The 13,255-nt window shown below is 48.2% G+C and overlaps 1 pseudogene; it reads right to left on the reverse strand.

The window, feature by feature from the left end:
* Positions 1–213: 213 nt before the first annotated feature.
* Positions 214–1,193, reverse strand: LOC142837451 (actin, cytoplasmic 2-like; annotated as a pseudogene).
* Between the last annotated feature and the right edge of the window lie 12,062 nt (positions 1,194–13,255).

Genomic DNA, 13,255 nt, shown 5'->3' on the forward strand with positions numbered 1-13,255 from the left:
AAATTGATGCTTCAGAATCAGCTCATGCCTGGCACCTGCTTAGTCCATCTAGAAGCATTTATGGTGGACGATGGAGGGCCTGACTCGGCACACTCCTGCTTGCTGATCCACATCTGCTGGAGGTGGACTGTGAGGCCAGAATGGAGCTGCCAATCCAGACTTAGCGCTTGCACTCAGGGGGAGCGAGGATCTTAATCTTCATTGTGCTGGGTACTAGGGCTGTGACCTCCTTCTGCATCCTGTTGGCAAGTGAAGCTGTAGCCCTGCTGCCATGTCCCGGCCAGCCAGGTCCAGACTCAAGATGGTGGGGAAGGGTGCAGCCCTTGTAGATGGGTACAGTATATGTGACCCCATCACCAAAGCCCATGACAATGCCAGTAGTGTGTCCAGATGCATGAAGGGACAGCACTGCCTGAGTGGCTACGTATGTGGCTGGGGTATTGAAGGTTTCAAACATTATCTGTGTCATCTTCTCTCTGTTAGCTTTGGGGTCCAGTGGGGCCTTGGTCAGAAGCACCAGGTACTCCTCATGGGCCACATGCAGTTCATTGTAGAAGGCGTGATGCCAGATCTTCTCCATGTCATTCTAGTTGGTGACAATACTGTGCTCGATGGGATACTACAGGGTCAGGGATACTCCCTTGCTCTGGGCTTCGTCACCCATGTAGGAGTCTTTCTGACCCGTGCCCACCATGACACCCTGGTGTGTGAAGTTCTTCTGTATATGTGTTGCTTTCATTGGTTAATGAATAAAGCTGTTTAAGCCAGTGGCTTAGCAGAATAAAGCTAGGCAGGAAAACTAAACTAAATGCTGGGAGAAAAAAAAGGCAGAATCGAAGAGAAGCCATGTAGCCGCTGGCGGAGACAGATACACTGGAACCTTGCTGGTAGGCCATGAACCTCGTGGTAAAATATAAAATAATGGAAATGGGTTAATTTAAGATATAAGAGCTAGCTAACAACACGCTTAAGCTATTGGCCAAATAGCATTGCAAATAATATAGTTTCTGAGTGATTATTTTGTGGTCTGGGCAGCCAGGAACGAACAAGCCCCCTCCTACTACAATGCCCTGGTGCTGGGGGTGCCCAACGATTGATGGGAACATGGTCCTAGGGGCATCATCACCAGCAAAGCCAGCATTGCACATGCCAGAGCCATTGTCAATGACAAGTGTGGCAATTTCTTCTTCCATTGCGACCGGCGCAGGACAGGGAGATGCAGCAGTGAAAAGAACTGCAGCGTAGCCTGGTGGTGGAGTGTCTTGGTGGTCTCTTAAAGCCACTCCGGGGACTTGTCTAGGCTTAAGAAAATTATGATCACGGTTAGGTGAGAGGCTCTGGGGTTGGGAGCTGTCAACAAGAGTGAATACCACAAAAACTCATAGGGTGCTCTGTTCTTTCCATGGTCGTGCCAAACAGTGCAGACAAGAGCAGTGCTAACTTTGGGGGGGGGGGGGCGTCACACTTTCTCAGAATAAACATATGGAAAGGAAATCCCCCAAACACCTGGGCCTTATAAGTGAATTCAAGTCAGATGTAGTTAGCTTCCCCTGTTGTGTAGCTAGAGGTCTAGAGGAACTGGGGTGAACTGCCTGGTGTGGTCCTGGGTGTGCCTGCCTACCTGAAAGATCCCTTTCTGAATATTGAGAGAAAATGTATCTGGTTTCCATGTAAGGAGGTGGAGCATTACATCCTGCACTTTCCCCAGGGTCCATGCTCATCTTCCTTGCAGGGAACATTAAAGAGCATCCATAAAAGACACGCTGCAAATTTTGTAGGCCGTAAAACTCACAGATGAATTTTCCCATCTTATTTTATGAGCATGTCTTTTTTTTTTTTAAAGATTTATTTATTATGCACACAATGGTCCTGCATGCAATCCTGCCAGAAGAGGGCACCAGATCTCATTACAAATGGGTGTGAGACATCATGTAGTTGCTGGGAATTGAACTCAGGACCTCTGGAAGAACAGTCAGTGCTCTTAACCTCTGAGCCATCTCTCCAGGCCCCACCATGGGTTTTAAAGCCTTCACTGTGCCAAGCCACCCCTCCCGAGCACACGAACTTCCTCCTCAAGTTATGAGTTGTTTTGTGAACTCAGCTGGAAGATCTCCAGTGACATACAGTGACTTAACATCTGGAACTGGTAGAGGACGTTGTTCCCTTCCCCCTATAGATAGCAGATGTACAATGTCCCTGCTTCTTCTGAAGGTAGCATGATCTATGCGAAAGCTGAATGCAAGCAGGCAGGAGCTCTCATGGTCCCCAACAATATCCAAAGACTTCAAGTGTCAAGAAAGACAGATAACATGAAGATGTTTAATTTGCAGGCCCAAGTCCCACATTGCACATCCTTCATCTGAAAATTTGGAATCTCAAATACTCTAACATTTAAGACTTTGAGCCATGAATGACATACTTTACGTGTGGAAAATTCCACTCTTGACCTAATGTGATGCATTGTGGTAAATGCAGGCACACTAATAAGATGATATGAAATCCCCTTGAGACCATGTGTGTACAAGGTGTATATGAACTTTAAGTGAATTTTGTGTTTAGACTTGGGTCTCATTCCCAAGATATCCCATTATGCATATATAAGTCTTCAAAAATCTCAAAAAAAAACCTCACAAAACTTTGTTTGTTCTTCTGATTCCAAGTATTTGGAGAAAAGATATCCAGCTTATGTCACCAAGAGACTCCAGTCAGAGGAAGGGAGGGTGAGCAGTCATGGTTTCTGGGGTAAAGGTCAGTGGAGGAGAGACCACTGAGCATGTGTGAGGCCCTCCATATGCAAAACAGAAACCAAAACAAACCAATCCCAAGCCACCCAAGTCACCATCACCAAGAACAAAACCCAGATGTCAGAGCTGGACAAAGCCTTCAAACTCATCTGATCCAGTTTATAAAATCTACACTTTGGCCATCAGGGCCAAGATCATGTTTGTGTCTTCTGTAAATGATCTCCAGGGAACTCTGATGTTGAAAACAATTTTCTTCTTTCTCCTCCCCCTTGGTCCCCCATGTAGCTAAAGCCAGCTTCATACTCAGGATGATCCTCCTGCCTCTGCCTCTTTAGTACCAAAACTGCAGGCATGAGCTACCATGCAGGGCTAAAAATAATTCTTTAATTAAAAAAAAAACAAAGTTGCTTTTTAAAAGTAGGCCAGTTAAATGAGACCCATTTGTTGCCTAATAATAGCTCTGAAGTTTTCTCCTGCCCTACATTAGGAAGCCTCATTAAAGAACAAGTTTTTTGTTACTAAGGATCTGCAGAAGACTGCCTGGTCACTCTTGCCTCTGAAGACAGCAGCTCTGTCCCAGGCTCAGGCAGTGGTTTTTGGCCCTTCTCTGGGTCTGGGAAAGATTAGAGTCACTATGGGATGCTCTTTATGTAGCTCCCCAACTCAACTGGACATCACTTCAGCTTTTCTGGAAGGGTAAAGAGGCTTCTGCATGTATTCCTCATTACCCATGGTGCTTGAATGAGCCTAGAGCAAGGGCAGATCGTCGGAAGTGAGGTGAATGGGAAGCTGTTGAGATAGCTCATTGTGCGAGGGGGCTTGCTTCCACGCCTGACAAACTGAGTTCAATTTCTGGGACTCGTATGGTGGAAGGAAAGCCATTTCCTGCAAGTTATTCTCTCTCTCTGTCTCTCCGTCTCTCTCACGCAAACTCACACTAGAGAGATAAATGTTAGTAGAAGTAAGGCAGATTAAAAACCATCAACTAGCTGAGTGTAACGGCACACAGCAGTAATTCCCGGTGGCCACGAAGGTCAGGAGTTCAAGGTCATCCTCTGCTACACAGCCCATTTAAGACCAGACTGGGCTAAATGAGGCTGTTCCATAACCAGCAGGAAACAAAAGACAACACAGATGTGAGGGTGATCTGGCTGCAAAACCTGTCATCTTATTGGTCACCAGGCAGGTGTCCCCTTCCTCCTTCACCACTCTGGGTGTCCTACCTGAAGCAGCAGGCTGGGCTGAAGGAAACAACCTTTCGTGGAGGCAGAGGAGGGGTGGTACCTGGTCAAGGCTCTAGAGTAGCTATGCGCACATGCTGGAACCTCTGGCCTCACAGAAGAGCTCCAGCAAGCACTACTTCCAAAACAGGAAAAAAATAAAAATAAAAAAGAAAAGGAAACCCTAACATTTCTGCAAAAGTGTCCCTCTGAGGAAGGTGCACTCCGGAATCCCAGGAAATGATAGGCTTGGGAGCCTGGCTTCCCTTCCAGGGCAAAGCTGGCCTTTCTTCTTCTGTCGGAGAATTCATATCTCAGGAACGAAATGCCCAGTCACATTCTGCCCACCTGGCGTGGCCTCAGAGTTGAAGCAACCTTCTCTTTCTCACTGTGGGCATTTGCTTTGGACCAGAAGGCAGACCTTTCTGTCAGCACGGCAGTACTGTTTGTTTTTGTTTCTTGATAGACTCGGTGCAGAAGCTGTGCAATGTCCGGTAGGTCTTGAGCCTGGGCTCGATGTGCCCCTCAGCAGAGGCTTCGCGGCGGCGGCACTTGGAGTTTCTCCAGAAAACAGCGAAGGGGGCCAGAGGAAGTAGGACAAGGTGACCCCAAAAAGGGTGCAATGAAGCCAGCACAGGCAGTAGAAGGTTGACTCTATGGGAAAGTAGGGTGTGGTGGGGAGTGAATGATCCCACTGAAGGGTATTACATGCTGGTTGTACCCCTCCTTTAGATCTGAAATGTGGAGTAGTCTTACCATGGATACTAGGCAGCCTTGACCCGCAGGGTTTGGTTGAGAGCTGATTGTATGCCTGCTGGTCTTCTGGGGCTTTGTGATGCCCCAGTCAGAGATGAAACTGCTGGCAGTTGGCACACTGGCCCACAGGAATGCGGACAGGGCAGGGGTGGAAGCTTCACACTGCGGCCTCACGAGATAGTTGTTTGATGTGTCTTGCTCCGCAATTGAAAACAGCACAGTTAAAAATAGAGGTCAGGACCCAGTGATACAGGCTCGTAATTCCAGCTATGTAGGAGGCTGAGGCAGGGGGACTGCAAGTTCAAGGGCATTCTTGTTTTTTTTTTTTTTTTTTGGTTTTTCGAGACAGGGTTTCTCTGTGGTTTTGGAGCCTGTCCTGGAACTAGCTCTTGTAGACCAGGCTGGTCTCAAACTCACAGAGATCCGCCTGCCTCTGCCTCCCAAGTGCTGGGATTAAAGGCGTGCGCCACCACCACCCGGCTCAAGGGCATTCTTGTAACTACAGAGTGAGTTTCAGGCTAGCCTGGGCAGGGTAGTGAAACTTGTTCTCCAAATGAAAATAGGAAAAGGGCTATGGAAACAGCTCAGCCATAGGTTGCTTAGCATGTGTAAAACACACACACACACAGAGTAGGGAAGAGGGAGAGAGAGAAAAGGAGAGAGAATAAACACTGGCAGCGCCCTTCAGAACAGAAGGCTCAAGGGAAGACAGTAGCTCACAATGAGATTTGATTTGGTTCCATCTGTACATCCATGACACACATCTGTCAGACAATGCTGTTCGTTGTCTTCCATCCTCAAGGCCTCGGGTTTGATCTCAAACATTAAAAAAACAAAAACAAACCAACTGACCAACCATAAAAGAAAGGGCTGGCGACCTGAGCTCGGATCCCTAGGACCCATGAGAATATCCAGGCACAATATGTGTCACCCAGCACTGAGGGGGCAGAGATAGGATGCTCCTCAGGGCTTGCTGGCCCCCGTGAGACCCCACCTTAAAAAATAAGGTGAATGGCTGGGTGGGTGGCCTTTATGCTCAGAAATCTCAGAATTCAGGAGGCAGAGTCAGGCAGATATCTGAGTTTGAGGCTAGCCTGGTCTACAGAACCAGTTCAAGGACAGCCAGGGCTACACAAAGAAACTGTATCTCAGCAACAACAAAACAAAAAACAAATCAACCCCTCCCCCCAAAAAAACAATCCATAAGACCTCAGAACAAAAAATAAGAATGTTAGTGTGTGTATGGGAGGGGTTTGAGAAAGGGTAGCTGGGAGGGGCTAGACGGAGGGAACTGGGGGAAGGTGATATAATTCTATTTCAACTAAAAACATATTTAACAACTGATGGAATTTGAGGGAGAATTAAGCAGTTTAGTTAGTTTTTTTTTGAAACAGGGTTTCTCTGTGTAGCCCCAACTGTCCTACAACTCACTCTGTAGGCCTGGCCTGGCTAACCTCAGACTCAGAGATCTGCCTGCCTCTACGTCCGGAGTGCTGGGATTAAAGGTTTTCACCACCACTGCCTGGCACAAATTAAACAGTGTTACAGAAATAAAAACAAATAAGGTGCAGAGAAACCCTGTCTTAAAAAAAAATGAAGAGAAACTGAGGAAGACACTTGATGACAGGTTCTGACCTTCACTCCCCCCAGTCCCACCCCACGTGCATATCTACACACATATGTCCCATGCAAGTGTTTACACAAAACCAAACCACCACCACCACCACCACCACCAGCACCACCACCACCACCACCACCAGCAGCAGCAGCAGCAGCAGCACCACCACCACCACCACCACCACCACCACCACCACCACCAGCACCACCACCACCACCACCACCAGCACCACCACCACCACCACCAGCACCACCACCACCAGCACCACCACCACCACCACCAGCACCACCACCACCACCAGCACCACCAGCACCACCAGCACCACCAGCACCACCAGCACCAGCACCACCACCACCAGCACCACCACCACCACCAGCACCACCACCACCACCAGCACCAGCACCACCACCACCAGCACCACCACCACCAGCACCACCAGCACCACCAGCACCAGCACCACCAGCACCAGCACCACCACCACCACCACCAGCAGCAGCAGCAGCAGCAGCAGCAGCAGCAGCAGCAGCACCACCACCACCACCACCACCACCACCACCACCACCACCACCACCAAAAAGCTGTTCTGCAGCTTGAGAGACACCGGTGTGGCCAGCACAGTGTCCACCCACAGGTCCCTGGGTCTGGCCATTGTTCTGCTCTCCTTTGCTTGTCTTCTTTCCGGGGAACTTGGTCCCTTCATAAACAGCATTCATAACAGTTGTCCGAGGTTGCAGACCCTAGGGTAGCATTTGAATGTGAATGGATTATTTGGGTGACCATCCTAGGAAGCACGGTTGGGGAGGGAGGGGGCAGATGGAAGGGAAGAGAAGGGCAGGAAGCCAGTGGCGGGGCTGGGTGAGCTGGCCCTTGCCATGGGGTTCTGGGAGGCTATAGCCCTGAAGACTCCAGGAGGTCTGTGTCCAGCCCTCTCCAGAGTCCCTGTCTGCAGGCACACCAGTCTTTGACTCTGACTCCCCCTGCATTGGTGAGGCTACTTCTGTTCATTCTTCCAGTGTGGACAAACCAGCTGTCCCCTAGCAGGGGGCATTCTGGGACACAGCTGAGACTGTGGTCTGACTCCGGGCAGCTGGGCATCTGCCCACAGGCCTAATGACCCTAGTTCCATCTCTGGGACCTGTGTAAGTCGGGAGAACCGACTCCATGGAGTTGTCCTCTGACCTCTAGTTGTGTGCTGGGGCATCCTGCAACCCCCACACATGGTAATAAAAAAGGCAATTAGATTGGTGTGTCCCCACTTTCTGACTTTTCCACATGTCACGTAATCTCTTCCAGCATACACACCCACAGTGATGCTATGTAGCCAGTACTATGCTGTTTAGACCCTCCAACCACCAGGGTCATAAGCTACACACACCTTGTTTATTTACAAAGGACTTGGCCTCAATTATTATTATTATTTTTTAAAAGTTGCATAAAGCAGCCAATGTAGTGCATATAAGTTGGCGACAGCTTCTTAGTCAATGTAGTAAATATTGATTGGAATGGCAAATGCAATGCAATTGCCTCGCAGCTCCACTGCTAGGAACTCACTGGGCTGCCAGGGAAGTGGTTTATATAGTGAGTGGGTCTTCGCAGCACTGTTTGTGACCCTAACAGATCGGGAATCAGCTTAGATAGCCGCCAGAAAGGGAATGGCTTCTTTCGCCCCCCTCCCCTCCCTTCTCTTTCCCTTCTTTTAACCCTGCCCCTTTTGCTGCAGTGTTGGAGATGGGACACAGACCTTGTGTAGGCTAGGTAAGCCTTCACTGGACCACAGCGCTAGAAGTCAAGGTGGCTCTGTTTCTCAATGTTCTCTTGCTTTGTGAAAGCAGACACTTCCAGGAGCAAAGACTCCAGTGCAGAGGATATGGGGCGGGGATGTGGGCGTGGGGGGTGAGGTGGGCAGAGCTCCTGGAGACTTGGAGATGATGGATGGGCAGGAGCTGGGGAGAGGTGTGTTTTGTTCTTTCCTTTCTCAATATGTTGGGCTCCGCACAGTTCCAGAGTTTTCTGAAGAAGCCATTCAACTCCCTCCTAGCCTTTCCTAAGAAGTCTCCACTCCTGTCTGGATGTGCCGCGGGTGGCGGTTTGCTTTTGCTTTTGTTGGTCACTTCTTCCTCCATTGCCAAGGAACTTGAAGTGGTCTGCATGATGGGGGCTGGAGAACAGAGGGATGCCTTGAAAACTCTCTGCCTTCTGTTTGAGCCAGTGTGAAAAGAGACACTTTTGCCATCAGCTACTCTTGTTGAGAATTGTAGCTTGAGTCCCCTGTCTGGGGATGCACAGAGGGTGGGTGACTGGGGCTTGAATTGCTCAGGGCATGGGGCAGGGAGTTCAGCGGAACCTGATCAAACTGCCTGGAGAGAGTAGTGGGGGAGAAAAGTTCCCTAGCTCTGGCTGTATTCTGAGGGGCTCCGTGGAGGGCCTCTCAGCCTCTTCTCTGACAGACTCCTCAGCATTAAGGGCATGAGGCAGACTTCTGCCTTTACCTCCCAGGGAACCCATTTTGCCTTCCAGGCTCGTGTACACTCACCCAGTGTAGGGTAACACCGTGACCATTCTCCAGCTTCTGGGAAGGGGATGTGGCCATTAGGATTAGATTTTCTCCAAGGAATCTCATCCATGTACCATTCAAGCGTTTCATTGAGAATGAGACTGGGTTGAGTCAAGGGAGCTTGAGCAGGTGGCTGTCACAGCCAAACTCAGATGACAGGACCCCATGTGCCTGGCTTGGGAGGTTGAACTTAATCCACTCTCTTTCAGGAACTCTGGCTCAGTATCTTGGTTTCTTGACCCGGGGTACATCTTCCCACAGCAAAATAAACAATCCCAGACCACATCTTTCCTCTCTCCCTGTCAGTCCCGCCCTAGGGAAATGGTGATCACCTCTGGGCTTTGAAAGTTGAAGACTGTTGTGGGGTGCTGCGGGTTGCATTCCGCCACCCAGCTCCCACCACCAGCTAGCTTTACCTGAAATAACAACACACAAACTGTATTCTTTTAAACACTGCTTGGCCCATTAGCTCTAGCCCTTACTGGCTAATTCTGATATCCCGACCAACCCATCTCTAATAAACTGTGTAGCACCAGTCTTACCGGGAAAGATTCAGCATGTCTGACCTGGCGGCTTGCTTCATCGTGTGCGTCTGCCCGGGAGAGGGGAGCATGGCCTCTGAGCTCACTTCCTCTTCCTCCCAGCATTCTGTTCTGTTTACTCTTCCCACCTATGTTTTAACCTATGAGGCCAAGCAGTTTATTTTTTAACCAATGACCTTCCTCCATCAGAAGACCAGATACTGTATAGGCAGTAACCTATAGGAGGGAGAATCCCAGCTCCTCAAATCTTAGGATTCCAGGAGGAGGGGGATGGGCTAGAGAAAGCTGGAGGATCCTGATGGGGGCTGCTTTTCCTTTGCTTTGAAGTCCCAGTACCCCAGGGATCGTGGAAAGTAAAATCATTTCCAGCAGTAGAGGCATTCAGGCTCTCAAAACAGAGAAAGAATAATAGAAGACACCCAAACAAACAAAAACTCCCCCTAGCCTCCCCTCTCCACACCCCACCTCTTAAAAGCAAAACATTCTGAGGTAAAGGTCGCTGACTGGTCGGGTGCTGCTGTCTCTGGCTTGCTGGTGAGTTTTAGTTGGCCCACAAGGTATTTTCTTTCTCAGCCAATGTTTAAACATTGGGGAATTTCAAATAGCAACCCCGAGCATACGGAGTTCCCGACTGTGCGGGGTCACACAGCTGCACAGTGGTTGTTGGCCATTTACCAAACCCAAGCGTGTTGTCTTAGCTGGTCTCTGACTCTGAAGAAATGTGCCTTTGCTATCTCTCCTGCGGAAGACCTGGCACCCCGCTGTCTTCAGGGTCTTCTTCTGGATAAGGTTTCTGGGGTGCTGGGGTATCTCTGCTTCTTTTTGGATTCTTCTGCAGATTTTTTCCACCCACTCAGCTCCCTTCACCGGAGCTTTTGGCCCTATTTCTCTGTGCCTGTTACGCTTGTGAAGCAGGAGGATCAGAAGTTTATGGCCAACTTCAGCAAGCCAATGAGCCTGAGGTTAGCCCAGACTGTATGAGACCTTATCTCAAAAACACTAAAACAAGGGCTGAGAGATGGCTCTTGGGGAAAGTACGTCTTGTATAAACATTTAGTTATATATGTTTGAATCCCCAGAGCCCACATAAAATCTAGATGTGGTAGATGGGAGACAGGTGACTGAGAGAGAAATTCCATGTACTCAGAAATACATGGGCTAGGTAGCCCTGCCTGTAAAGCAGAGAATAACATTATCAACGATAGGCCCTGTTTCAAAGTGGAAGGCAGGGACTGAGGTTGTATTCTGATTTCTCTGTCTGTCTGTCTGTCTCTGTCTGTCTCTCTGTCACACACACATACACATGAGCACACATGCACATACACACGCACACACACACACTTGAAAAGTAAAATGGGTTGTGCTGTGCACACACCTTTAATCCCAGCATTCAGGAGGCAGAGGCAGGCAGATCTCTGTGAGTTTAAGACTATCCTGGTCTATGGAATGAGTCCCAGGATAGCCAAAGCTACACAGAGAAACCCTGTCTCGAAAACCAAAAAGAAAGAAAGAAAGCAAGAAAAGAAAGAAAGAAAAGAAAAAGAAAAGCAAATTCAACCTACCCAAGCCCTGCAGACATGTCAGGTTTGACATTTGAATCTCTGCTGAGATCCTAGCTTACAGAACTTTGCTGTTTAACTCTGAGTCTAGTGACTTTGTGGATTTAAGATTTAAAATTTGAAGGGTATCTAGGAAGTGGGGAAGTGGGCTGCAAACTACATTTCTTTAGTTTGTAAATGCAGCTACATATTTGTTCCAAACCCTCAGGCTGTGTCAGCTCAGCTCCCCACCAGTAGAACTTTCTTTTATTGTTTCTGTTGTGTTTATCACACAAAGCTACACCCGATATTCCCTTGTTACTTCTCTAGTGTCGGTAGGATCTACACTGACGTCTCTCATTTATGATAGACTTTGTTCTCTGTCTGTCTGTCTTCAACTTGACTTAATAGCTTTTGAAACAGCCATCCTTTAGTGACGTCCTTTTGCATCCACAATGCAGTCTGTCTGTGCTATCTTAGATTCCCTGAACTGAATATTCTTCTGAAGGTTATAAACCACTTTCTAGATTATACTGCATTTAACAATCCACAGGTCAAACAGCCACCGTTCCTGGGAGTGTCAGGCAGTTGGGCTAACTATCCACATGTCCGGAGTTTCTGGTTAACGTGGTTTCCAGACCTGTGTGAACACAAACACCGTGACAGGTATGGAGCAGGGCACCTGTAAGTTCAGACAAAACCCACGTTGCAGAGTGAATGTTGACTAGTGGGGAGACAGGATTGCTTTGGCCAGATCCAGGGTGAGCTGAAAGAAGAACACAACACCACCGCCACCATTCAGGGTACACCTGTGCCCATATTCTCCGTGTGCTTTGTCCCATCACTGCCCTGGAACCGGCAGACCAGCTCATCTTCTCCTCATTCCCATGTTCTTCTCCTGATCCACTTTCTTCCTTCAGCAAGTCTATCTGCCTGATGACCTGCTGTGTTTCTCTGTGGCTTTTTGTGAGCCGGAGGATTGATGACTGCCTGACTTCCTTCCTTGAGATCAATCTTTTCTCAAGTTTAAAGCCGGGGGAGGTATCTCAGGCTCTGCTTCTAGAGGCCTAGGGCTAAGGTGGAAGGAAAGACTGAAGATGCGTTGGGTGGATTTGACTGCAACAAGCTAATAACATAATGAAATCACTTAGTTTTGATTTTGTACTGGTGTGTGTATATGTTCATGTAGGAGTGTATGTATATGTATGCGCATGTGTGTGTGTGTGTGTGTGTGTGTGTGTGTGTGTGCCTGTGTGTATGTGGAGGCCAAAGGTTGATGTTAAATGTCTTCCTCCATCTCTTTTCACCTTATGGATTTGTTTAGAGACCTAGTCTCCCTATGCAGCCCTGGCTGACCAGTAACTTGTAACTCAGACTAAGGTATGTTGTAGGAAACCACTTGTTTGTTTCCCGGTCACCCAGACTCCCGAAATAACCACACAGAAACTGTATTAATTAAATCACTGCTTGGCCAATTACTTAAGTGTATTGATAACTAGGTCTTACATCTAGAATTAACCCATCTCCATTATTTTATATGTTACCATGAAGCTCATGGCCTATCGGCAAGGTTATGGCATGTCTGTCTCTGGTGGCAGCTCCATGGCTTCTCTCTGCCTCTGCTTCCTTTCTCCCAGCATTCAGTTTAGTTTTCCCTGCCTACCTACCTCTTTTCTGCTAAGTCACTGGTTGTAACAGATTCTTTATTAATCAGTGGTATTCACAGCATACAGAGGGGAATCCCTCATCAAAGGTAGGCTTGAAATCACAGATACCCATTTGCTTCTCCCTCCTGGGAGCTGGAATTAAAGGTGTGTGTCACTGAGTCCAGCTTCTTGTCTTATTTCTTATTCTTTGTTTCTTTTTACATCTCTTGTTTCTTTTTCATCTGTATGACTGTTTTGCTTTCATGTATGTATATGCACCACAAACATACCTGGTACCTAAAGAGGTCAGAAGAGGGCATCAGATCCCTCAGGACTGGAGCTACAGACAATTATGAGTCATCAGTGTGGGTGTTTCTAACAGAAATCCAGTTCTTAGCAAGAGCAGCAAGTGTTCTTAACCACAGAGCCAACTCTCCAGATCTTTATCTTATTTTGTGAGACAAGGTCTTTCAGTGAGCCTGTAGCTCACTGACTTGTTACGACTACCTAGCCAGTGAGGTCTAGGGATTGTCCTGTCTCTACCCCCTCTAGCATGGATGTCATAGACATACAAACTCTTGACCTTATGTGGGTTCTGGGCTAGCAAAAGGTGTCAGATCCCCGTGATCTGGAGGTG

This window comes from Microtus pennsylvanicus, chromosome 18 (assembly GCF_037038515.1).
Source record: "Microtus pennsylvanicus isolate mMicPen1 chromosome 18, mMicPen1.hap1, whole genome shotgun sequence".
NCBI lineage: Eukaryota > Metazoa > Chordata > Mammalia > Rodentia > Cricetidae > Microtus > Microtus pennsylvanicus.